Raw genomic sequence first — 4164 nt, forward strand, 5'->3', positions numbered from 1 at the left:
TCAAAAATTTTGTTTGAATTTTACTGATGATTAAAATAATTAAATACATATTAATTTTTTTAATAATTATTATTTATTTTGATCGAAAGAAAAATTAACCTTATAATGTAATTATTTTAAAGAAATAACTAAAAGTTTTAAATTAATAACTTCATATTAATATTATATTTTTAATAAATATACGTGCTAATTAATATATATTAAATATCTGTTCAAATATCTCAAGTATAAAATTTAAATAAAATAGAAATCTTAAAATGAAAACTACTATTTTTGTTTTATTAAAAGTAAAATATATAGATATAGAATAAATTGATAATTTATTTAATTATATATATATATACATATATATTTATTTATATTGTCTCATTAATCACTTTAAAATGATATAATTTCTTTATTTATTTTGTTCTTGAAACAGACCTAAGCTATAGGTTTGTGTGAGTTGTATATGGAATTCGGATACACATATACTGTTTTGATGTTTTGATATTTCATTTTGGCATTTTGGCACTGCCAAATAGAATTGGCAGAAGGAATTTAGATGTTTTGTGTCGGTTTGGACAGATAGTTAAAGAATCGTGATGGAAAGAATCCATATGAAATAATATTGATTTTATATTAAATATATAAAATTAAAATTTGTGTTATTTTTTCAAATTTTGATATATTTTTATTTTAAATTTTTAAAAATGATAGATATAACTTTTATATTACGTAAAACTCTTTTGACAGTTTAAACTGCATTTTAATTTGCTTTTGTATTATTTATATTATTTAACACTAAAAAAAGATTTTAAAATACTATTTAACAAAAAAATTAAATATCAAATTAAAAAATGATATCTATTTATTTTTTAAATTTGAAATTAAAATATATTAAAATTTAAAATAAAAGTCGAATCAATTTCAAAGTTTAACCCATAAAAAATGTCTCAATACATAAACAAAAATATAAGAAAGAAAAAGAAAATTGTCGGTCCGCGTCCTTCCAATTGATCCTCTCGGATTTCAATAAAATAAACTAAATTCAAAATTCAAAAAGAGAAAAAAAAAACTTAATTATTACAATATTTATGATTATATTATACAAATAAAATTTATTTTAAACTTAACTGATTTCATATCCTTAATAAATTTGAGTTTGAGTCATGATTAAACTTTTTTGTCAGTTTAGCGATTTTTTAATATTTTAACATTTTTAATTAAGTATGTATTTATTTTTTCATATGAATAATTTTATTGAATTATCTTTATATGTTAAAAAGATGCGAGGTTTTGTAATTAATATAAAACAATAGATAAAAATAAGAGTTTTATTATGATAATAAAAGTAATCCATTGATAATTTTCGATCATAACAAAATTGTTATGTTTTTAATTACTTTTATATTATTCAGTCTTGCACACTAATTAGATTAATTTTCAAAAATATTATCTTAAAAAATATATGAAAACAAGTTTTGATTGATTTTTTATATCGATAGTATATGTATATTAAATTGTTAATTGTATTAATCTGAAAATAATTTAATAATCCTATATCTTAAAAATAATTTTGCGTATATTTGAAAAACAAATTATAAGTTATATTTCATGTCATACTAATTTCCTTCACCTTAGTTTAATTAAAAATAATATCTAAAATTATGAAGTAAAACTTCATTTATGCTATTATAAATCTCGGTTTGGTTGAGGTAAAAATCACATTTGCTTTAAAACTAAAAGTATATTATTTCCAATCTTAAAAGACGAACGTTAGAATATAAAGAATACATTAATATTATAAAAAAAGTACTATTTATAAAATATATTACACATACTAATTGAAGCAGAAAGTTTTATCACGAGTGGAAAAATACTGTTTAACGTCGATTATTTTGAGTTTTTAACGTCTAATTCACAACCGACGTCAAAACCGGTGATGTCAATGGGACGTCACACATCCTACACAACAGACGTCTATACAGGCGTCATTTAGTTCCATGTCAGACGTCACTACACGTCGGTACAAGCGTAATCCGATGGCTAAAGGCAATATATAGACATCGGATGTTGCAATACCCGACGTCTAAGAGCACATAAAGACTTCGAACATGTCACTGACCGCCGTCTAATGTCACTGTTAGACGTCGGTGTATGCATTAACCGATGTCTAATATAGACGTTATGTTTTAGTGCAGTTTTGTTCTTGTCTTTGGACAACCCAGTAGCACATTCTTTCTTTGCTAGTTTCCCAAAAAAAAAACTTGCCTCTTTTGAATATCTCATGGCATTTCAACCAAAAACCGAACCTGGGTCTTTACTTAGTTCCATTTTCAACCACAAGAGGGAAAAATTACGCTGAAACAATAACTAGGCAACGACCTAGGGTCGTTTTTGGATCGAAACACCACGAGAAATCCAAAAGACACCACTTTTTCTGGGAGGCAGCTAGCAAAGGAATGATGTGGTACTGTGTTACCCCAAGAGAGGAACAAAACTGCACTAAAACACAACACAAGGAAAACAAATTTTAATCAGTTAAACCAGAAGATAATCGATGAAAGACTAAACAATGTTTAAACGGTAACCATAAAAAAACACGCACTTGGGATGCAATGCAGCAAGAGAGAAAAAGGAGAGGAGGAAGACGATGCATGATGTTATCAGAAACAATAATGCAATGCCGCAAGAGAGAAAGAGGAGAGGAGCCGCAAGAGAGAAAAAGGAGAGGAGGAAGACGATGATATCAGAAACTGCAATGCCGTGAAGAGTTTGTGGTTTATTTAACATGAAATGGGGCGTCGTTTGCTCCAAAGACCAATGTCTATAGTCACCTAGAAGTCGATTATCTAACTAATTTGACGTCTAGGATAACATCAAATTGACTTTTTGAATGCCCATTAGACGTCAGCCCCGGCCACCAGGGGAGCCGACGTCTAGGGTGTTGAACCGATTGACGTTTCATTTCCTGTCAGGGACGTAGACGACAATTTTGAAGGGGCGTCGACGTCTATAATAATATAAATGTCAGGTTTCTGCTGTTGGACGTCGAAGTGCCTCGGAGTTTGATGCACATAATTAATTACAGGCACATAGACGTCGCGCACCCAAAAATGCAACATCTATTTTGCAGAAATTTTTGTCTTCCCACCTTCCGGACAAGCCATAGACGTCGGTTTTTGACTACCTGACGTCTAATCACCTGGGAATCAAATGACTAGCATTATTATAGCCAAGTAGACGTCGGCCCCCATCACAACCGACGTCAAATGTGCAGGAGAAGTCTGTCTTCTCGCCTACCTCATTACATTGGACGTCGGCTTACGACAGAGCTGACGTGTACTACATAATAGACGTCTCATTACTTTGAAGCCGACGTCTAGGTTACCATCTTATTTACGATAATGCTACCGATCATCATAAGACATTGGTGAAGCGCTAACAGACGTCTATGAGTTGACGTTAAACAACATTTTCTACTCGTGTATTAATAGATTAATTTATAACAATATTGATTTTATTTTTTTATTAAAGTACGTGTATCCTTATATTTTTCTATGCATTATATATATATATATATATATATATATATATATATATATATATATATATATATATATATATTTATATATAAAAGGTTTTATTTTAAATCAATTTTTTTAAAATTAAAGATGGTAAAACAAGTCAATCCAATTCATTTAATTTTTTTTTTGATATTGGTATTTTAAAAATTGATTAGGTTAAACTAATTTGTCAATTAAAAACGGATTGAAATTCAAGTGATCCGTTATTGAGTTGACGGACTAGTCTGTTTGTTTTTTCTTTTCTGTCATCAAAAAGTTTAATATAACATAAAAACGGGTTATTTTTTCTTTTTAATAAAAGTGGATTGATCACAGGTTACACACTGATTCAGGCTTAAAATGCCTGTTGTCCGAGTTATTTCATATATTAACCGAGTTATATCATATATCAATGATTATTAAATTCTAATTTTTTTAATAAAGTTGAATTATCAAATTTGACCATTTTATCATCTTAAAATCGATTTGTAAAATCGAACTGTAAAGTGAAATTTACATTTTATATATATATATATATATATATATATATATATATATATATATATATATATATATATATATATATATATGGGGTTTGTTAATACGCGTAAGTCCG

This window comes from Vigna radiata, chromosome 10, assembly GCF_000741045.1.
Source record: "Vigna radiata var. radiata cultivar VC1973A chromosome 10, Vradiata_ver6, whole genome shotgun sequence".
In the NCBI taxonomy this organism is placed as follows: domain Eukaryota; kingdom Viridiplantae; phylum Streptophyta; class Magnoliopsida; order Fabales; family Fabaceae; genus Vigna; species Vigna radiata.